Source organism: Cricetulus griseus, chromosome 3 (assembly GCF_003668045.3).
Source record: "Cricetulus griseus strain 17A/GY chromosome 3, alternate assembly CriGri-PICRH-1.0, whole genome shotgun sequence".
Classification (NCBI taxonomy): Eukaryota; Metazoa; Chordata; class Mammalia; order Rodentia; family Cricetidae; genus Cricetulus; species Cricetulus griseus.
In genome coordinates, this window is record NC_048596.1 from 100,611,816 (window position 1) to 100,635,915 (window position 24,100).

General features: G+C 41.7%; 1 protein-coding gene across 4 annotated transcripts in view; it reads left to right on the forward strand.

The window, feature by feature from the left end:
• The window catches only part of Uvrag (UV radiation resistance associated), a 253,318-nt gene that overhangs the window by 198,898 nt on the left and 30,320 nt on the right, over nucleotides 1-24,100 (forward strand). The window lies entirely within an intron of this gene.

The following is a 24,100-nucleotide window of genomic DNA, read 5'->3' on the forward strand; positions in this document are numbered from 1 at the left end:
CTAAGCCAGTCTAAGAGAAGGGAGGGAGGGAGAAACACTGGGCTAGAGAGATGGCTAGGTTGGTAAAGCTCTTGCCATTCATGTATAAGGACCAGAGTTGAGATTTCCAGAACCCACACAAATGCCAGGCAGGGATAACACGCACTTACAAGCTAAAAAACAAAAAGATGGGCACATCCTTGGATGATCAGTGACCAGCCAGCATAGCCTACTCAGTGATGTTCTAAGCCAAGCCAATGAGAGACCCTATTTCAAACAAAAGGAGGAGGGTACTTGGGTACCACCCCCCCTTAAAGTTGTCCTCTGAACCAAAAGCATGCATACATGGGGGAGGAGTGATAAGAAAATGAACATGTGATCTCAGGATCAGAGAATGCAGGCACTACAAAGTTAGACATATGTATTTCTTTGCCTTTTGAAGAAAGGGCAAATTATTTAAAATTTATATAAAATAATATATTTATATATAAATTACATAAAATATAATTATATAAAATTATATATAAATAGTTTTATTTAATATAAAATAATAATTTATATTGTTAATATTAAGTATTAACTATGAATATTATACTTATTTATGTTATTAAATTTAATATAAATAAATATTAGATTTATTTCAGTTATTAATTATTAGTGAGTGCTAAGTTCATGCATTTCATGTATTTGTTTATTTGATGGTTTTATGAATAACCAATATAATTTTGGTAAATAATGCTTTTTTTAAAAGGTTATAACTGGTCTATTTAGAGTTCCCAGAATGTTGTACTGACTTAATACCTATGCCTTGTAACTTACATGTGGAATTTGCTGACATTTTGACTTTGGCCAGCCTGTGTTTACCCCCTTCCCAACCTAGACCACCTGTAGCCCATATCAGCATTCTCTTGCCTGCAGTATGACAGCTGCTATCACCACTGTCAAATCAGCGTCACGCTTCCAGGAGATGTTCCCAGGGCTCCCCTAAAAAAAAAATTAGTGGTATGCTTTCTGATTGCTATTAATAAACTACAGTATTTTTAAATCATGGTGAAATGAAGTCAGGCTATTTTAGGGCTGAACTTAGAATCTGATGTCCAGGAAGCTGAGGCAGGGGAGTTGTAAACTTTGGGCCAGCGTGGGCTACATAATGACTGACAATCACTCAGGGGGTAAAAATGATGCTATGTATTCAAGGTACTAAAAAAAAAAAAAAAAACCTGCAAATTGCCTCATTCTATTCATGTAGATGAAAACAAGCTAAAATGGACACTGAAGGGATGACGCATGGCAATTTAGGCTTTGTGTATTACACTCAACCACTCAATTTAAAAAGTCAGAAATAATTGAGCACACTTTGATAACAGCTTGTCTGAGTACATATAAAATTAGCTGTAATCTCTTTGGGTTAAAACTGAAACCTGCTGACTGTTGGTTTTTTTTTTTTTTTTTTTTTTTTTTTGGACATTCTCAAAATGGTAGAAATACTTGGTAGTGACTTGAGACTAGAACACAGGGTTCCTTCTGAGTCTACTCTTCACTCTGTGGCATCCAGCATCAGGACAGATGTGTCAAGAGATGCAGGCTCCTGCTTTAGAGGTTGCCCTGGCTCTTTGGGATTCACTAGTTCATAATGAAATTGAGAAGATAAGTGTATCTGAGCACCACTCTCTGGGTGGAGTCAATTTGGAGGCAGTGTATGTGGCTGGAAGACGAACATAAGGAGGAGGAGGCCTGGGTTCCTGTCAGTGTTGTCACTTGGACTGAACTTCATGCTAGGAACTTCTCTCTGGGTCATCATTTCCTTGTTTTTATGTGATAGGGCCCAGAGCCTCTGTTGTGCCACAGAGTGTCTTCCACTCTGCTCTAAAGCTTTCTGTCTTTGTCCCATTGTGTTCTGTTTTACCACGACAGTCCTGTCTTGTTCCCAGGGTGCCCTGTAAGGCAGCCTAGGTCCCCAAGCCCCAGATGTCCTCCACTTCAGAGCCACATCTAACTGATTTGCTGATGCCACATGCCTCTTCCTCGTGGTGACACCAATGAGTGTCCGGCTCTCTAAGCCCAGGATTGTGCCCTAACAAGGTGACTGAAATAATTAGATACTATCTCCATTTCCTTCTGCCAGTGCTGTGCTGTGCTGCTATACCTTCCAGCCTGGTTTTGGAGCACATACGTGATTTTAAAGCATGCAGGCATGCACACTTACACACAGGCAGACACAGAGGTTTACTCTTTGATTTTAAATATATATGAATGTTTTCCCTGCAAATATACCTGTATACCACATGGATATCATTACTAGCCACTCATGTGCTAGCCTGGCATGTTGGAACATGTTTATAACTTAAGAGATGGAGGTAGGAGAATCACAAATTCTGGTTTCTCCTTGGCTAACATAGCAAGTTTGTGTCCAACTTGAGATACATGAGACCCTGTCTCAAAAAGAAAAATAATAATGATTTGGCACTGTCCAGTGAAGTTGAACATCTGTATAGGAGAGTGTTTATAGCAGCAGTGTTCACATTATCCAAAGACTAGAGAGAGGCTGAAATCTATCAGTAATGTGTCCATCATTAATCACAGTGTGTTTACATATGGAATACTGTGCCACCATGAAACCATGGCAATGACTAGAACAGATTCCACTATCAAATGCTGAGTTTCAAAGTGGATGGGGTGGTCGTAAGAGATCCCTGTAGCATTGTTCTGTCCATACACAGTTTAAAACCAGACAAAGGTCAATAGTATTGTTTAGGAATGAAAACTATGCATCAAATTGAGGCTCAATTAGTAGTGGGAAAGAGAAGGAATTAGCACAGAAACTTCTATCTGTACACTGAGTTGTGGCTGCACAGGTTCTTACTGTCCTGATCCTTTAATCTGCGTGTCATATGTTATGTACTTCTCCGTGTGACAGCAATGAAAAGGGTACATGGAGCACTATGTCAGCTGAATACTTGTTGCCTTTTCAGATGTCATTGGCCATGATGAAAGGCATCATTTTATTGTCATGTACCCCAGAAAAAAAAAATAATTTTGAAGGAGAGCCCTTTGTTTAGCTTAGCATCCCAAATAAGTCTGCTTTTATTGGTTGTAATAGTGAATATCTAGCCAGAGTATATTTTTATATTTGTGTTCTATAGACCTATTTCCATGTTATTAGTTCATTTTCAGATATGGAAGCAGACTTGTACTAAGTTTTGGTGGAGAAGAATTTTTAAAGAATTGACTGATGCAAATCTGTGGAATATTCCTGGTATTTTTTTTTTTGCCTTTTGTATTGTGGAAAGATATGTTGGAAACAGCATTCGTGAGCATCTTAAGAACATATAATAAGTTCTGCACAGATGAGCAGGCTGGTTTTAGACAGATGTCTTTCTTTCCAACATTCCTACAAATGTGTGGGATTTCCCAAAAGCCCTGTGGTGAATGAATCTGTGGGCATTTACTTAGTATAGGTCAATCCCCTGCACTGAGCACTGAAATCAAAGCTAATTAGAAGCGAGTGGGAGAGCCTGTGTCTGTGCCATTCACACACTAATTGCAGTGGTCACTCTATCCTAAGATGGCTGAACTCTGACCGCTAAGCTAACCACAAGAAGGAAATTACTTTGTATAGCTAAGCCAAAAAAAAAAAATTTTTTTTGTAATGTCATTTGGTATTCTTCTGAAAGACTTGTGAAGTGTTGCTTTCTTTTAATAAGCTCTCATAATGACAAGTTCCCCTGAGGATGAAATCATGTAAGAGGAATGTGCCTGTGTCTTAACTCTGATAAACATCACTCCATGGTACTTAGGAGATTAAAAAAGACTAAAACATGTAAATGTTACTTTCAGGTTATTACAGCTAAGGAGGCCCGTGGCCCAGCTATCAAAATAGCTCAGCCCAGCCTGTTGTGAGCAGTAGCCTTGCCCAGGCTGGCAGGACTGCTCAGGACTCACTGCTCGGTCTTACGAGCTGACCTGGAACTTGTGATGTCCTTGGAATGTAATTGCTTCATCTCCGAGGCACATTTATGTGTCCCTCTGCCCCTTGCCCTAATTTATCATCTGCTTTATAGTAATTCCACTCAGACAAGACCGTCAGGCCCCGCTGGAGGATGCGAAGTGCTGTGAGTGGGTGCATTTTCTAATCAGTGACATTAGTTTATATCTCCTTATTAAGATGACCATTACATTCATACCAAGAGCGATAACATGGACACTAATGCACTTTCCATCGTCCATCAGGGCTTTTTTATTTATTTCCATAAAGGCGACATTAATAACCAAGTGCAAGAGTCTAAGAGGATGTAGAGCTTTTAGTTATGGTCTAAGATATTTTAGTGAGATGTAGCTGTGAGAAGCAGAGACATCATTATGTTGTCATTTTTATTCTCTACCCCTTCCTAAAACACAGCCATTATGATCTACTTCATTTTGTTTATTTTAAAAGCTAATTCATATCTTTTGTATAATCATTTCCAAACAAAACATGCTATCCTAGTTTCCCTATACTTTATAAGTTATATCTTGCTTTTCTTATTTTAAACTGAAACACAGCATACATACAGAGGTTTGTGGACCTTCTGGACACACAAGACAGAAAGTACTCATTGAACACACTGTACTAGATTCTGGGTCTTGGCAGAGTGATACAAAAACTTCTTCTTATGAAAAATAGTGCATAGGCTGCAGAGATGGCTCAGTGGTTAAGAGCACTCGTTGCTCTGGCAGAGGACACAGATTCAGTCCCCAGCACCCATGTAGCAGCTCACAACCATCTGTAACTTCAGTTCCAGGGGATCCAACAGCCTCTTCTGGCCTCTTTGAACACCGTGCATGTATGCTGTGCACATACACACATGTAGACAAACACGTATATACATAGAATAAAAATTAATAATCCTTTTTTAAAAGAAAACAAATAGTTCAGAGGCTAGGAAGTTAGTGGTTAGGAGTGCACACTGCTCTTGCAAAGGACCTGAATTTGGTTCACAGCATCCACAGAAGCAAGGCTCATAACTCCAGAGAATTCATGTAAGATTAAATTTCCCCCTCTGCATCACCTTCACCAAAGTATCTGTTCAGTAAATGTCCTTGGATTTTTTTATTATTATTATTATCTCTTTTTGAGCAGTTTGGCTCAGTTGCTAGTGTGGCTGCATTCTTGCTGTACCATGGCTATGTGGCATCTTTCTATCTCACTTTCATGATTTTTCAGAGCTGTGCATTCAGTTCAACGTGCCAGGAAGTCACAGTTCTGCAAGCCTGCTAGCCCTAACGCACTTTTCTCTCCCTTCCAGCTCATTACACATTGAGTCCTCATCCCTGCATGTTATCCCAGGTGCAGAAGGAGAAAGTTAGGTTGGAATGCCTTTTGAATTTGCTCTTTGTCCCTACTGTGAAATGCATCGAAGACTCACTGTAGGGTAATTCTCTCTTGATGTTCTCTTCCTCCTGAGTAATCACACACGATACTAGCTTTCACATTCATTGACTGTATTGGGTCCAATAAGGAGCAGATTCGTGTAGTATATTGAAGAAGAGTGGGAAAAGATGGAAAAGCATAATGTGTAGAGGATGCGTGTAGAAGGAAAGAAGGAAAGAGGGGGGACTAGTTGGGAAGAATTTTGGACTGTGACTTAGCTCTAAAAAAGATCCAGCCACACTTATAGGAAGCCCTTAAGTTTAGCTGCCCATTGGAGGAGGCCCATGTACCACAGGTCTTATTTAGCATCTCTGCCATACAGTCATTGGCTGATGTGCTGAAGCACAATATAGATCCAGAATTAGTAGCTGGAACTATCAGCCAATTGTTTACCCTGTAATAGGAGGTCTAAAGGCTGCACACCATGCTTCCATACTCATGGTTCCTTTTATATCAGTATAGAAGCTCTCTGAAACTCAGCTCAGAATGGTAATACAGTCAACACAGGTTTATTTGAAATATGACAAGAATATATGTATCGATCTGATCTTAAGTGAAGTATATAAATAAAACATGTGGGCTGGAGAGATGGCTCAGAGGTTAAGAGCACTGGCTGCTCTTCCAGAGGTCCTGAGTTCAATTCCCAGGAACCCCATGGTGGCTCCCAACCATCTGTAATGAGATCTGGTGCCCTCTTATGGCCTGCAAGCATACATGCAGGCAGAATACTGCATAATAAATAGATCTTTAAAAATAAATAAAACATGTAAATCATTAGAACATAGTCATAATAAATATTAGTTCCCCTCTGTACCCACTTTCTACTAGCCTGTGGTTAGTTTTAGATAGCTATGGTCACACCATCGTGGCAGAGGTGATTCTGAAGCAGCCAGTGTGATCTGAAGGCCAGCATGCTATCTGCAGTCCACACAGATGCAGTCAGAATAGGAACTTATTCCAAATGTAAATCAGCCGTGTCAGTAAACACTGCTCTCTCCAGGTGCTACTTTTTTCATTCATAAAGGACATTTTTTTGTCAAGGAAGCATTGTGTTTATTGATATTTTATCACGGCTCCTTGTTTGCTCTCCTTGGTGCTTTGAGAGTGGCGTTCCAGTTTAAGTGACTATAGAAGAGCAAAAGCAAATCATTTTAAAACCAACTTTTCTTTTTGATGGCCCGTGTTGTTCCTGTTGGGTGTTCTGCCTGCCTGCCTGCCTGCCTGCCTGCCTGCCTGCCTGCCTGCCTGCCTGCAGGGTAAAGCCCTCCACTTTACAATGGAAGGCTTTACAATTCCTGTCATTGTTAAGGACCCTGATGCCTTTATCATCCTTTGGCATCACAGCCGGTGATGTATCTCAAAGTCAGCAGTTTTTGTCATATTTTCAAATCTTTTTCCATGGCTTCGTTCACTTTGCAACTCATTTCTCAGCATTTCAGGAGCTCTTGATACATCCTAGACACCACGCGCCCGGCAGAGGCCCTGAGCCTCCTTGAGCCCTCAGTTGTGCCCAGCCATATCAACTCTGCCTGGGCATTCCAGAGGACTTAAAGAGTCTGAGCTAGCTTAAGTAACACAAAGGTGACATGCTGCCTTGGCTATGTATCTGTAGTGAAGTATGTGACCCCATTACTGCTACTATCTAAGACATACTTTGAACTGTGAATGCCCTCATTTGATCTACGGGCCTACATGTTTTTAGTTCTTTTCACCACATATTCCAGAAATACTTGTCATCATACATCCATAAAAGTGCTGGCTTCTGCCCTAAAGTGAGTGTTGGAATTTCCTATGGTCCTTCACTTTTGTGACTTTCTTCCCTGGAATGACCTTGGGCAGGGAGCCGTGAATCCAGGAAGCTGCTCAGCCCAGTCCCTTGTGCAGGGATTTGAAGTGCTGGCTATATTTTGTTTTTAATTGTCAGCATTTTTTCCTGTTTGAAACTGATTCAATGGAGATTTGCTGGTTTTTGTTTTTTTTTTGTTTTTTTTTTTTTTCTGTGTGTTCCCAGATCTAAGCTAGCTTGTTAACATGATGTAGTAGACCAGGAATATCCAGTTTTGCTTTCATACTCTAAAAACTAAAGTGCATGTTTCATAAAATTAAAGGGTCCCAAGAGCCAGTTAATATAAAGCAATATTTTACCAAGGTCAGAAGTGATTTAATATGAAAGATCATATTTTATCGTAACCATAACAGGCTTAACAAAATCTAGACAGACAAATTGCTAGTTTAGAAATGATCTGAACTTACTTTTTCCCAAAAATTTTTTAAAAAAGCAGAAGCCCACAAGATTGTATATATGGCACCAGGCGTGGTTTCACTGCTCCCCGGAGCTGTGGCTCTGCAGTAGTGATGAGAACAAGCTTTGTTTTCATTGTCACGGTGCTTACTTAGTCATCTGAATCCCAGGCATCACTGTTTATAGCAAGAAACTGCATCCCAGCCGGGACAGCCCAGCTTCTCATACCTTTTCATTGATGTAATTTGACTTTCCTTTCCTAGTGCCTACACTTTGTGAAGCCCTAACATAAATTATTGGCTTGTGTATCCCACGGCATCAGCTTCGCTCCTCGATGTGCTGTCTCTGCAGTTCCTTCATTTTCACGTGGGGGAGATTTATTTTCCCTTAGTGGGTCCTGATGTTTCTCCTCATGCATGCATGCACGCTCTCACACACCCTTCCGTGTGTGCTTGTGAATTTACACAGTACACAGAAATAACCAGTGAGAAAGTCAGACTCCTCTGTAAACTTCCTGGGAAATATTTCAGCTGACAGGTATGGTTCTGAAATTGATATGCTCACTTCGTAGTGTGGTTGTTTTTAAATCCGTTTTTGCTTATTCTTCTTAGGGATTTTGACTTAGCAGGACCCCGTCTGCTTCATGTCCACTGTGAAAGCTTGTTGACTGTTACTAACCAGATGGTTTTCTAAAAACCAACATTGGCAGCGAAGATGCTGTCATAGATAATAGACATGATGGCTGTGTGTCAGACATGGCCCTTCAGTCCTTGCAGCCCCTGTAGCAGGTGGAATTACCCCATTTTACAGATGAGCCCCTTAAAGCTCAGAAAAATGAAACAACTTGCAGAGCCATCCAGTTAAATGAGGCTAGGATACTTTCTCAAAAGATTTTTCTGTTACTATTTGATTTGATCTGACAATATTCATGAAGATTGGCAGAGGAAATCATCCTGTTTTCCCATTTCAGAGTTGGATATATGTGGCAGCTTCCTTGGCGACTAAAGTAGGCCTGTTTCAGTCCGGGGATGTTTATATGCCTTGTTTTTTTGTTCGTTTGTTTGTTTTTGTTGTTGTTGTTTTTGCTTTTTAATCTGTTATACTGATTGTTTGGTGATCCTTTGGCCATAAAGCTCAGGTCCTTAAGTTCTGGAAGTATCCTTGAATTATGTCTTTAGTGCTCGGTTTCCTAGACAGATCCTCTAGTCTTACCTCTTTTTACTTTCCACCCCTCTAGCTCTTGTTTTACCTCCTGATTCATGCTCTTGTGTTTTTCATTTCTGCTTTCCTATTTTTAATGTCTAAGAGCTTTTTCTCTCCAATATCCTCTTGGTGCATGTATGTAATATTTATATTTTCTTTTACCTGGGTTAACATACTAAAGATTGTTTAAACTATTCTTGTTTTGTGGGGGGTTGTTTTGTTTTGTTTGGGTGAATTGTTTTTGTTTTGACAACAAGGTTTCTCTGTGTAGTCCTGGCTATCCTGGAACTTGGCTCTGTAGACCAGTCTGGCCTCAAACTCACAGAGATCCTTCTTCCTCTGTCTCCTGAGTACTGGGATAAAAGGCATGGGCCACCACCACCCAGGCCTTTTTGCTGTTATTGTGGTTTGTTTTGGTTTTGGTTTTAGTCTTGATCTTAGAATGTCATTTGTGTAGGAAGTGCTGAATGCATAAATGGGTTTCTCAATTACAAGGTTCACTATAGGATGATTTAGTTAGGTTCTTTAGTTAAAAGAACAACTAATGCCTTTCTACATAGGTCTTTGCTCTTAGCTCGTCAGGGGCCCATCCTCCTGTCATCCTGTAAAGTACATGCCGTTGCTTGTATGGTGGCAGTGGAGTGGGAGAGAAGACTGGAATCTCAGCACTTGGTGTGCAAGTCTCTCAGTGGTTTTGGTTCTAGTCCAGGACCTTTGTCTTCAAATTGTGCCTGCTCTTTCCCACTCCAGAGAAAAAAAAATGCTAATTTGTCAATACAGGAGACTGAGCACAGATTTGGGGATACAACTCTATGGTTTTTAGCCAGCTTTCTGTTGTTAATCCTGTAGGCCTGCCATTTCAAGAAGTGCCTAGAAAGATGGAGAAGGCAGGGAGTAAGGAAGGAGAAGAAGGGGGGAGTTCAGTGGATGAAATGTTTGTTATTCGAGCATGAGACCCAGAGTTTGGATCCCCAAAATCCCCATAAAAATCCAGGCACAAGAGCATGAGTGTGTTACTCCAGTGCTGGAGGAGAAGACAGAGGTGGTCCTAGGTCATTGGCCAGCAAGTCCAGACTAATCAGTAGCTCCAGGTTCAGTGAGAAATCCTGTCTCAAAAACAGTGAATAAGATGACGAAAGAAGACAGTCAGTATTGGCCTTTGCCTTCTGCACATGTGTATACCCACATGACCATGTACACATACACACAGAGGAGTTTTCCCACAAAATACCTAGGGCCACCGATTCCTGAACGTTTGGGATTCTTGAGGGGTAGCTCAGATTGCCCCTCAAATTGGCTTCAGATTCAGTGTTTTCAAATCTGCATGCAATGTACTTTTTTTGTTTGGGGGGGATTTTGTTGTTGTTGTTGAGACAGGGGTTCTCTGTATAGACCTGGCTGTCGTAGAATTTGCTCTGTAGACCAGGCTGGCCTCAGAGTCACAGAGTTCTGCCTGCATCAGCCTCCCAAGTGCTGAGATTGAAGGTGGTGTGTCCACCATGGCCCATAGCAATTTCTAAAATAAAAGTCAAGTGTCTGGATAGGTTTAAAATAGAGATTGCAAAATAAATCTAAAAAAAAAATTAAAAGACTGAAAATTAAGTAATTAAAGCTCCAGAGCCTGTGGAAGTATCAAAAGGTCTGACCTCTGTGTGACTACACAAGGAGAGAAAACCAAACCCAAATACATCCCCAGGTGCCTATGGGATGACACGTACATAATAAGAAGAGAGAAAGAATGGAGCAGAATGGGTTATAGATGAGTGGTCAGAGCTGGCTGTGGAGTCAGAGAAACCCAAGCTACTCAGAGTCTGTAGCAGGAAGGCTGAAAGTTCAAAGTCAGCCTAGAGACAAAGGAAGTTCAAGGCCAAGCTGGATAACTTAGTGAGACTGTCTCAAGACAGAACAAACATGAAAAATGGCCTGGGGAGGTAGCTTGACAGTAGAAAGTTCTGGAGTGCTACTTGAGCGGGTGTGTGTGTGTGTGTGTGTGTGTGTGTGTGTGTGTGTGTGTGTGTGTTGTTTTCTCAAAGACTTCAGTGTATAGACTCAAGAAACTTAGCAAATCCCAGGCAGGATAAATACAGTACACTACATGTGCACATGCTCGGGCGCACACACACCATGCCCCAAAACTTATCAGCACGCCAGAGGCAGATAACTAGAATCAAAGAAGCAGCTAGAGGGAACAGCAAGGAAAAAATAAGATAATCTATTCAGAAGAAAGATATTTTAAAAAACTGTCTTTTGAGTAATAAGAATATGAAATGCTAAAAACTTCTCTAAAAATGCACAGAAAGGAACATGTTATCACCAACATTCATTAGGGCTCTTCAGGCAGCGGTCTTAGCCCAGAAGTCCCCCATGAGTTTTGAAGAGAAGAGAAAATGATATTTTAAAGTTACAAGAAATTACAGTGAATTTAAAATTGTATCTTTGTTTTAACCAAATTACCAAATTCGGCCGTATTTTGTTGTGTTCAGCAGCAGAAAGAGATCCAAGCACACTAGTGAGTGAACACCCAAGTCACCGTGGTCAGAGAGCCCTCTCATTGCCAGCTCTGTGCAGGTGCTAGAAATTCCCAAGTAACCGTCTTTGTACTTCCTCCTAAAAATCCTAATTGAAGGGAAATTTGCTAACTTCTAAACCAGTCTATACAGGAAACTGAGCCAAAAGTGTTCTTCATATTGAACTATATTTAGTTCCTCTGTGATGGTTTAGTCCCTCATGGTTTACCTGCTGTAAAGAAAGTAACTAGAATGGGGGCACGTGACAATGTTAGACATTCATGGCTTGAAGTAGGTATGCCAGGGTTTGAATATCTTCTTGGCTACTTATTAGGCAAGTTTTTAAACTTCAATACTGTCATCTCTATGGCAAACATAAGAAACCATGATGGTTTCCTACTGTTAGATACAGAATGAAAGGACACGACAAAGAGCTAGGCATGTGGAAATGGATTGTTAAATCATGTGGGTTGTTCCCACCGGTTCAGTCAGGAAAACCATCTTGGTGTGTAAGGTCTGAACTGCAATCTAAAAAAACCTAAGATTTTGTAGATCACCCAGTGTCTTCGTTAGTTTGAGCTGTCTTGAAGAAAACGTCATAGCCTGTGGTAGTTTAACCACCAGCCTCTGTCATGATGTGGAGGCTGGGTATCAGGTGAGGGCCCTTCTGGTTTGCAGGTGACCCTCTTACTGTGTCTTGGCTGCAGAGACGAGAGCAGAAGGAAACGTTCTCTCCTCATCTTCCACCCTGAGGGCCCCACACTCATGTTCTTTCTCCTCTAAGTCAGACAGCATTGTAGAGTAGGGACCCAAATGAGAGGATGTCAAGGAGATCCCACACATCAGCCCACAGCAGCCAGGGTTGGAAGGAACTAGGAGGCTGTGTCAAGCGAAGGAATAGCATGCCGTGGGCATAACTGTGAAGAGTCAGGAGGGGGGAGCTTACCCCAGGACTGGCAGTGCTACTCAGGAAGGGACAGGCATGAGACTGGGAAAGTGGTGGCCCCAGGCAGCTATTTTCACAGACAAAACACAGAGCGGCTGGGGAATCAAGGAATCAAGGACCCCTTCTATCTTGACCTTTACTTCACCATGGTTTCATGAAAGCTTACTCTGATACATAATAAAACTGTAATGAAAGTTATTGATAAGCCCAGGAATATATGTTAAATCTATCATTATTCTACTTAATTTAAAACATAAGTAAAGAATATGTCCAAGGGAAGGAGATAGCCATCTTCATATTTGGAAGGTTGTCCAAGAGAGGTGAAACTAAACCTGGCTGAGGCTCTGGGTTAATATTTAGAAATCAGAAAGGGAAAATGTTTAGCTCACCAGAGTAGTAATATTTTTAACAGGTAGAACTGCGTGGCAGTGGGCTGGGGTGCCTGGGATGAATTAAGTCTCTGCGTTACTTGCTGCATGCATGCTAACACTAGATGACTGGACAGAGCTGTAGGAAATGTCTGTTCTGTAGAGCCATAGAACCAAAGAGCCAAAGAGGACAAGGCTTCTGTTAAGGGAGCTGAGCTTCACCGGGCTCCTTTTATCACTGCTATGTAATCCTGGCACCAGACTGCTCATGAGAGACTGTTCCGCACGCTTATTTCCAGGCAGGCCCTTCAGAGTCCATTGTGGACTTCCAGGGTCTTTCCTGTACTGTTAAGGACAGCAGAACTGTCTCCATCTGAAGGAAGCCACAGCAACTGCCCTCAGGGGCATTGCAATGGAGCCCAAGACAACTCCAGGCAGGGTAGGCCAGCGTCTTACACATATTCCCAGCTCCCCCACCCCAACCCCCGGGGAGGGGCAGCCACAGAACTGTAGCTTTTTCTCTTTGAAATGAAACCTGCCACCTCCTTCAACTGGAGAATTGTTTCCGGAAGTCCACAAGAGCAAGAACGTGTTGGAGGGAGAGGGGTCATGGGAATTTTTGTTCATGTCTCAACCCCATGTCTTTTCCACCCTCGTGTAAAATTGACCATCCTTCTTTGAGGCTGTTTTCTTTACTCTGCACACCCATCACTGTCATCTGACACACCAGCTCCTTCTTTGAGACCCTGGGAATTTGGAGCCCTGCTGTTTAAGGTCTGCTGTCCCTCCGGCAGGCCCAGGCCGTGTTGCTCTGCTGCTGTTGTCCTCCTCCACACCAGTCCTTGAGCTTCCCAGCTTCTCTCCTCCTTCCCGGGCACCAAGACTTACAAGCCAGCCCCCGTCTGGAAGACTGCTTCCCTCTCTCCTAGCAAACTCCAGAGTGCAGTGCTTAGCCCGCAGGCCGTCTGTTCCTGAGATGTATTAGTTAGGGTCGCTTCTCTATGCTTGAGTACTGCCCTTCATTGTGATATTTTTATTATATGGTGTCTCTGTTAAGTAACGTTTCCCTTATATTATGATTCCTTTCAAGGCAGGAGCTGCCTTTTCTGGTGTATCTTTGTAACAGAGCCCATGGCCTGTGACAAAAAGGTGTTCAATATCTTCTGACTGATTGAGTACATGGGTCTAGCTGCCTCTCATCTCTACACCTCCACAGGAAGGGTAGACAGCGTCACTAGCAAAGCTGGTTGGATGGGTAGTTCAAATTCCTTTTGATACTCATTAAATGGTTATGTTACAGCTGGTAAACTTAGGTCCTGAATAGTTGTCTGTTTTTAACCCCTGCATTGTTTGTCCTCTCCTAATGACCCTACCAGTGTCATCCCCCCTCATCTTGTTTTTCTGTCTATTGCCCATTACCCTCACTTCAGTCACCCATGAGCAAGTCTTGACTTTTTAAACATTCCTTATCTGATTAAGACCCCCAAATAGGAACATAGAATCTTAGGAAAAGAAGTTAGAAAGAAAAATTGATGATGAGAGAGGCAGAAAAACATAGTATTTATGGTTAGTTTTGCCAGCCACAGTCATGTCCTTAGGGAAGGGAAGAGAATTAACATTTGTGAGGCACTTGCCACTCATGGACTACAGCCTCTTAAGCCCCTATAAGGAGTAGGCTAAGGAGCTGCTGTTGCTGTGCACATCTGTGGCTGGGGAGAGAAAGAGGAGGCTGGGGCATCGTGCAGGATCACACAAGTAGTAACTAGCAAGGCAAAGCAAACCGAGAATTCCAACTTCAGGGCTCTTGGGGTTTTTAAGTCACCTGTGCCATTTCATGTGAACTGGATTTTTTTTTTTTTTTTAAGAAAAAATGTCTCACCGTGTTGCTCAGGCCTGTCTCAATCTCACAGTCCTGCCTCAGCCTCTTGCATGCTGGTTTTAGAGCCACATGCCACCAGTTAAATTGGCTTTTAATTATATTATTGTTGAGTCAGAAATTTGGGGAGTTAACTAGGAAATTAATGTCAAAGTGGTCATTTGAAGGTAGAAGATCACATTATTTAATAACCTTGGCATAGTCTTTGAAACCTCTAATAGTTTCAATTAGCAGCTTTGTATCATAGTTTTTCCAAAAGTTAATGGTACCAAAGAGTGATATTTTAAAAGAAAATTAAGCTTCCACCTGCCAGCCTATTTCAGAGAAATTTTAACACATCAAAGCCAATCAGTGCTGATTTCTTCACACCCCATTAGATTTTCTGGAGTTGTCCATGCCTACTTAGGTGATGAGCACATGACATTAGCTTTATTTATTAAGAAAAAAAATTCAGCCCTGCTTTTTTTGTATGAAATTAAGCAAAAATAGTTCTTAGCCCAGTAGCCTAGACACATAGCTCACAGTTGCCATGGCATTTCTTGCCTCCCAGCCATCAGATTCCAATGCTACTAACTCACCTTCTCTCCTGTGGTTTGCTGCGTGCAGTTCAGTTTTACTGTCAGTCAGGTAATAGCTCAGCCCTGTGCCTCACAAAAACTTTTCCCACAAGGATCTCCTCACCACAGGGAAAAGGGAAAGTGCATTTCCCTCCTGTATTCGACAACTCAGTTCCCCCAAATTCATTAACCACCCTGCATGGGGCACAGGACATCTAGCAATAAGTGCTATAAATGTTTATACTTTTACTACTCCCCACCCCGTGTGTGTGTGTGTGTGTGTGTGTGTGTGTGTGTGTGTGGACAACTTGCAGGAGTTGGTTTTCTCCTTTCATCCTATAGGTTCAGGTCATCAGCCGTTACCCTTAACCACTGAGCCATCTTTCCAGCCCTGTATTTATGGCTTTGTGTAGAAATAAACTATTAATCTGTTTCTTCATTTGTTACATGAAGATAAAATGGACCTTCTCTGTTAGAGTTTTACAGTGATAGGCTCATGTTATAAAATACTTAAAGCAAAGCCTAGAACATGCTGTCGGAGTGGTTTTTATTTATAAGTCATCCTAGCCAAGTGCAGGGTATGAGTCTCCACTTTCTGTGGTCTCCAACCTCCTCCATTGGGATAGTAAAGTTCCCTTAATAGAAAGCTTGCATTTTTTATTGCTCATTTCTAAATATTTTATTGTTTTTACTATTTAAAATGATGCTGTATCATATTCTAACTCATCCTTGGTTTGTTTAGTTGGGGGGAGGGTGGTGGTGGCTTTTTGGGGGTATGTGCATGCACACAGAGCTATCTTATATTTTTCGATGAGTTTTCACTTGATTTGTTTGAATTTTTAGATTTATATTTATGTATCTGTTTAAAAAATATTACTTTGCCTGTATTCTAGTTCTTACTTCTCTTATCTCTTGCCTAGCAAATCAGTCCTAGTTAGTATGGACTGCTTATAGTGAGTATCTCTATCTTATTTATATTGGCTTTTTTACTTGGTTTTTTTTTGAAGCAGACTTATGTAACTCAGGCTGACCTCAAATTCACTATGTAGCAAGGATGACACTGAATTCTGATCCTCCTGCCTGTACCTCCCAGTGTTGTGATATTTGAACTGTGACTATTGTGCTCAAAAGATTTTAAAGAGTGCCTCCGCAGTATAAGAACTGGATTCTATACTGTGTGTCTCTGCCACAGACCTGTCCTGTTCATGTGTTGTGAGTGACCCAATCTGCATCCTCTGAACTTTTGAACATCTGAATTTAGTTCTTATCCTAATGAAACTATCAAGAGATTTTAGAAAGCCACGATCAATGAAGAATAACAATTCCGACTCCCCAAATGAGGTGAAGTGGGATATTCTCTAGTGTCTCCAGCCCTTTCCCCTGGACACTTAAAACAGAGGTTGACCACAACCCAGTGTGCTTCCCCGGGGCTGTCCGAAGGGTTCCTGGCTCAAGGCAGAGGCGTAGAGATGTGTGTTGGAAGTGCTGGCTAGATTCTCACAGATGTTCTCACCTGGCCATCCTGCATCTGAATGTTATCTGTCACCAGCTGCTCAGGCCTGGCCTCGTGATGGATGAAGGAAAGATAGAATCTCACCTGCCTGTATTATCTCACCGCATGTGGGTCAGAAGTCTGGTTCAGCTGGCTTGTCTGGTCAGGGTCTCTCAGAGTCAAAATCAGGTGTTGGGCCAGCCTGCTCTTTCCGGAACGCTCATGGGAATTATCCACTTGTGACTTGTTTAAATTGTTGGCAGAGTTCATCTGCCTTCAGCTAGAGGTCTAAGGTTACCATTTTCTTGCTGGCTGTCAGCCGGAGGCCACCTTTTCCTCTCATATGCCTCCTCATCTTCTGACCAGAAATGTCCCATCAGGACCTTTTCTCATTTCCAGTGTCTCTGACTTTCACTTTTGCCTAAGGGGTGGGGGGATGCTTCTGAAGGTTTGTGGCTAGATTAGACCCAATGATAGCTCCATTTGCTGCAAACATAGGTTAACAAAGGCAGGACCATCTTAAAATTGCGCCTGCTATCATCCACTTCAAACTCAAATAAAGAAAGAAGTTATATTCCTTATAGATTTACTTTATTGTTGCTCTTTAATAGGTAATCTCTTTCCAAGGAGTATTTATGGCTGTCATTTTGTGATCCCTTTTCAAACAGTGTGTTCAGCCCTGCAGTACTCTCATGGGTGTGTCCCCCACTGGTGTTGAGTGGTGCCGTCTGGTGGTGGGGGAACCTTTAAGGAGAATGGAGTCTGTGGAACATCACTGAGTTCTTGAAGGAGATTATGGGACTCTGATGTCTTCCTCTTCCTGTCTTTGACTTCCTGACTGATGAGATGATGAGTTTGTGCCATAATTTGCCATGATGTGTTACCTCACCAGAGGCCCAGAGCAGGGGAACCACTTGATCACAGACCAGAACCTCCAAAACCATGAGCCAAAACAGCTCTTTTCTCTTCGTATGTTAATTGCCTCATGAATTTCATTATAGTGAAAGGAAGTCGGCTATACAAATATATGTCCAATGAGTTGCTTTTTATTTAATGAGTTGTTAGATCAAACAATGACTCAGATTATTCCAAAACAAATCAGGAGAGCAACAACAATGCTTTTTGCTGGTTTGGGGTGTTTTTGAAGCTCTGTTTATTTATGATCAGCCAAAGACTAAACCGTGGGCACATGTGAAGTCATTGAACTTCCAAAAAACAACTTGAAAAGCATAAAGTAGCTATATTATAATAAAACTAAGCTTTATAAAAGAAAACTTAGTGAAAGAAAATTGCATCCCAGAGAACCCTATTCCCTCTAAAGCACTTGATTACCAGATTCTCAAAAAAAAAAAAAAAAAAAAAAACTGGAGAAAGTTTGCAAATGTAAAGATCAATAAAGATGTTATGGGAATTAATTTAATAACATAAAATGTTGGAAGACTAAATATGTGTAGTTTAACTTAACAACAGCTGCATAGAAATATAACTGTTAGGAATCAGGAGAAGGAATATGTTTCTTTGATGAGAACTGGTGGTCTCCTCTCTGAATGCTGCTATTAGATGAGGAGCAAGCGAAGACAATCTTTACTCACCAGCACATAAATATTTAAACTATGTGCTGTGGTCCAGCCCTCAGAGTTGAATTCAAATGGCAGTGTCTCATATTTACTCCTGGGGAAAGGGCGGGTAACAGCCTTAACTTTTTAAACTTTTTTGCACATAGATCTGAGTAAACACCACCTATCTTATGTGATTGTTTTGAAGATTAATGAAACTGTACAGGTAAACCCTCAGGCTACATGCAACATGGCCACAGATTGAAAATGAATTGAGATGTCTGTAAGCATCATTACTCTTAGGTGGTTAAGAATCAAAATATAGGGTTCACAAACTTGGGGAAAAAATTCAAACTCTACAATTTAACTCTGTCTCTAAATTTCAAATTATTTCCAAATCCCCCTATTACATATGTGTGTGCTCATGTGCATATATGCACACACATATCTCTGCTTCCATCACCCCACCCAGACTGTTCAATAATTATTGAACTGAGTAATTGCTATTAATGATCAGATATGGTATTTGTGGCTACTGTATTGTTTAGAAAGTGCTGAATGGGCCTTTGTTCCTACTGTTATTTACAATAGCAGACTTTTAAAATTAATTTGTATATGTGCATATGTATGCATGAGATGTCAGAGATTGATGTCTGGTGTCTTGTTTCCTCTCCTGTTTAATTTTTGAAACAGTCTCTCCCAGGCCTGAAGCTCACCAATTCAGTTAGGTTGACCAACCAGCAAGCCCCAGGAATCTACCTGCCTCTGCTTCCCCAGTTCTGGGAACACATGGGCATCCTACCGCCCAGGCTTTTACGTGAGTGCTGAGATCAAATGCAAGTCCTTAAGCTTGTGCAGCAAGCACTACCAGCTGAGCCATCTCCCTGAGCCCATTTTTCCTTCTAGTGAAACTGAAATAGAGTCATCTGTTCTCTGATTTGGGGGGCAGGGTTTTGCTGTACTGGGGCTGTTGTCAATTCTTACCAAAGCCTCCCAAGGGTGGGGTTACAGACTTGAGTCACCACTCCCTCCTGAGTTGTCTGAATGCTTCTGATGGAATCCCTGAACTTATGGGAATATTTTCATTTTTGTTTTTCCATACGTTCTATCTTTTTTCCCTGTGGATCCCCAGGAAGTATAGGATAGTGTTATTGAGATCATCAAGATTTGTTGTAGCTAGATTAGATGGAAGTGGTGTTAAACAGAGGGTTACTAACTGGAAGGTATTAAGAGTAACCAGTGGGTCATAGGCATTCAGCAGTAGCAGCAGCTCACGGAAATGCAGGTGAGCCAGAGGAAACAACGATGGCAAACAAGCATGCAAAAAACAAACAAACAAACAAACAAGCAAACAAGCAAACATGCTCACTGCTAGTCAGCAGGGACACAGCTGCACAGGCACTGGGGTGGATTGTTTATTTAATGCTGGGGACTGAGCTAGGGAAGTACCCTGCTCTGAGCTTCTCCCAGCCCCAGAATCACTAAGAGTCTTCACACTGACAATGTCAAATGCTGACAGGGAGCAAAGCTACCTGAGCAAAGCAAGCACTCATGCTCTGTTGCAAAGAATGTAAAATTATTGACCTCCTTGAAAGACTTTGGAATCTTAAAATAAAATTAACCATATATCTGCCATTGGAGCACCAATTCCACTCCCAGATACTGTACAAAACTGCAAATCCAACCAAAAATTGTATCCAAGTATTTAAAGCACCTTACTTAGTACGCAAAAACAGAGAGACAACTAAGTAGCCATCAACTAGTATAGAGGAGCCGTTGGGGTTATAGCCATACAGTGGATTACTACTCAGCAACCAAAAGCATAAACTCCTCCCACATGCAAAAACCTGTGCAGATCTCAGTCATTAATGAGAGGAGGCAAATGCTAAAGGCTGCATTTATTATTATTATTATTATTCCTTATGACTGTTCTGCAACATTCTGGGAAATGGTCTTTGTTATACTCTAATGCAATTTGGATCTAATATACAGTTCCAAATGCTGTCAGATTGCATTAACAAGAGGCAGGATGCTGAGTTGGATCTGATTGGATCAGAGGTCAATGTAGAACAGATCATGAGTGAAATCGGAGTGTGCCAGTCTGTCAGCACGGGAACAGAAGTAAAGGTTGAGCCTGCTGTACAGCATGGGCATCTACACAGTGGATTCTACACAGTTCTGCTTACCCTTTAGCACATGCCTTCCTTTGAAGGTGATTAATTGAAACTGCTTACAGCTGCTTCCACATGTGTGCTTTGCTGGTCCACTTTAGTGTTAATTCCTGATCCTCGTGAGTTGACTCACAAGGGCTGCCGGTGATGGAGACTCAAGCTGATTTCGGGGTCGAATCGGGTAATGGTGCTCTGTTCTGGAACTCTGTTCTCTAGGCATGACATGGCTGTAGTCATCTTAAGATCAGAGCAGCTGTGATTACCCACAGGAGACATGATAGGGTCCACTAACATCCCTCAGAGGCGGGGAGAGGGCTTATGAGGCTGTTCAGGTCTAGGTCATTAGTGGTACATGAGGTTCACCCCTCTCTGATGATGGATACACTATTAATGGTAACTAGACAGGATGTAATTTTCTTGCATCATGGAACCACCTGTGAGTTGCCATGCTTCTGTAGCTAACCCCTCGCCCATGCTCTTGTACATAACCCCCAATTGAATTCACTGTTTCACCAAGCTGGCTGGGTAGAATGGCTTCATTGTAAGATTCTGATAGAGAGAATGTTTGTAATATGAGGGATTTTGTAAGGATAAGCTTGACTCAGATACAGCCTGTGCTTCATAAATATAGGGAAGCAATGTGGTACCAAGACAAGAGCCTGTAGTTAGAACCAGAGGCTTGGATTCGTCCTGCTCTGGGCTCTGCTGGGACCTCTCCTCCTTCAGGGTGAGAGAAGCACATGGGAAGGTGTTTTCAGTGCCATGTGGCTCTCATATTAATCCATGTTCTGAGGGTAGTTGATAGTGTGTGTGCCTTAGAGAGTGTCTGGAGCTTTGTAGAGCTGTTACCCTGGATGCTGCAGCTTCAGAACTTGGGGTGGCAGGCCTGGCCGTGTCCAGTGTTTACATTACAGCCCATCTATCCTGGAAAAGACTGGCATGTGTTTACAGATGGGCTTGGGAAAGTATTTAGGCTGTTCTTGCAACCACAGGCTCACAATCAAGTTTTTATGCTTTTCCTTGGAGATGTATGTTGTCAAAGCTCACTGTTAGGAAACAGTGTGGTTGCTCATGCTAAAAACTCTAAAAGTTGCCTTTCCACATCTTTGAATGAGTTGTAGTTTCTTCTAGAAAGGCAGGTTTGGACATGGTAGTGCCCTTTTTTAAGGCGTATAATCTAGCTCTTTTCAAGTCAGTGGGACCCTAGTTTTCCATCCTGAGTTGAAATATTAGGAACCAACCCTGCAGTGATTTTTAACTACACAAGCCAGAACTCTAAAGTTAGGTCTTTGACGCATATGCACATTTTTAATTTCTTGCTTTTCAGTTCCTGCAGACCAGTTCTCTTTGTAGTCAAATTCATTGTAATCCCATCACGAAAGTGTTGATCTTTTAGTAACCCCTATTGAAGCCACATATTAATCCACATTCCCTCACAGTAACAGACGGTTTGTATCAAACATCTCATGCAGCTCAGCTCAAACTCCATATGGAACTAATAAGCCACGCAATAAGTGGCCTTGTGTGGATGAGTGTACGTTGGTGTGTGTGTGTGTGTGTGTGTGTGTGTGTGTGTGTATGAGTGCATGCACAAGTTGTCTAAAGTGAATTTCTCTTCTGCCAAAACCTAGATGACAAAATGATTCCTAAACCCCCAGAGTCTTTCTTGACCTAGAAAAATTGTGCTTAAAAATTAAAACTCAGATTGAGTACTGGATATGAAAATCAACTTCTCTGCTCAGTAGGACACTCACTGAGCAACAGCGATCAGAAGTGCACTCTTGCTCTGTTTTTCCATCTCTGGAGTTGGAGAGGGTGGTATCTGCTAGTGCAGCTTCACTCGCCATGTTGTGTAAACCAGTTCACTCCAAGCCTTTATGAGCTCAAACATCCAGGTCAACCTGTCTCACATGAGAGGGCATACTGTATTTTCATACAAAAAAAGGAGGTGGGAGAAGAAAATAGTCCCTGGAATTTGGCATGGCTGTAGTTGGTGCTGTGGTCTGAATATACTCTGCTCCATTTGTCTTTCTGTTTGTTTCAATAACTAGAAAGTTAGCTCCTCCAGGCTATTTGAGGATAGGGTGTTTCTTTTGCTCCTAGACAATGCTGTACTTAATTCATCCAGGGAAACCGCAGCATCACTTGTCTACTTCCCATCTAATTTATTATCTACAAGCACTTTTTTTTTTTTTTATCCTCATAGCCTACCATTGAATTGCAGACAAATTTAATTGCTTCCATGGAGTCCTAGACCAATCAGAGGAAACTGAACTTCAGGCTAATTGAAACCAAAATTTCACTTACAAACTTCCCAGCCTTTGGGTGGTGGTACAGGAAGAGGCTGTTACAAAAGGTGTTTATTTCAGAGCCTAATTTGAGGTGGTTAGACCCAAAGCAATATTTTCTTTGCCTGGGTCCCTTGTCCTTACTCTCACCCATGGGAAGAGAGGTAGAAGTAGCTGGGCTCAGGCAGTGTGGCAGTTAATGATGGTAGGCTTGGATGGAGCTGAAGCAAGGTCCCGTAGAGAAACAGGAATACAGCTTTTTTGCTGCCTTAAACTTCTGATCCTCCTGCCTCTGCCTCTCCATTGCTCACCCTCTGAAAGACAGAGCTGGCTCAGGAGCCTCCATCCTCTGTATTAGTCAGGGTTCTCTAGGTTTGACAGATAGATAGATAGATAGATAGATAGATAGATAGATAGATAGATAGATGGTATTATATATATATATATACATATATGGAGAGAGAAAGAGAGGGAGGGAGGAAGAGGGAGAGAGAGAGAGAGAGAGAGAGAGAGAGAGAGAGAGAGAGAGAGAGAGAGAGAGAGAGAGAGTTTATTAGAGTGACTTACAGGCTGTGGTCCAGCTAATCCAGCAATGGTTCTCTCCTAACAGAAAGTCTAAGAATCCAATTGTTTGGTCCAAGAGGCTGTATGTCTCAGCCAGTCTTCAGTATATATCAGGATCCAGAAGAAGTAGGCTCTAATACCAGAGAAGAAATGATCTTACCAGAGAGTGAGGGGTAGTCCAGATTTAAAGTGGATCTTCCTGACTCAAATATTCCAAACAAGAGAAATCCCTCCCTCACAGGTGTATCCAGCAGCTCAGGTTTTAGTTAATAGCAGATGTAGTCAAGTTGACAACCAAGAATTGCTGTCACACTCATCAGTCTCCACAGTAGGCCAGAGGGCAAATGTTATTGGTTCTCTTGGTTCCATAACTTGCTGGAGGGATTACATGTTAAGAAGGGAATCTGTCCAGATGCGTAGTTCCAAAGACAGGCACTAGAAATCGTACTGGATGAGTGAGTGGCTGAATGAGACATCCAGAACTTAGTGAACCCAGTTCTTTCTCTGTGTCTTTCTTTTTCTTTTCCTTTCTGTTTTTGACAGTACCTTTAAAGAATATGAAATTTTAACAGCTTGAAAATATTTGACTAACACAACCCAGGAAGAAATTTGCACACAGCCAAGTTGGATCTGTCACCACCCACATCATGTGTCAGTCTTTCCATCTCACTGTGTTATTATTTTGAAGCTATTAACATGTGTGTTTTTAACACTGTCCCTCCAGAGCCAAAATTAGCATTTAAAAGACTTGAGCATTATACTTAAGATTTTTGCCCTTTGATGGGAAGTAACTTGGTTCTTCCTTTGCTGATTTCCTTCTAATTAGTTAAGTAACAAGCCATTATCGAGCAAGTTTTAAGCCCAGCCTACTGGTAGCTGCCTTGGGGATCAAACAGAAAGAATATGCGTTCGTATTAGTGATAGTAAGGCTGTTAACTGAG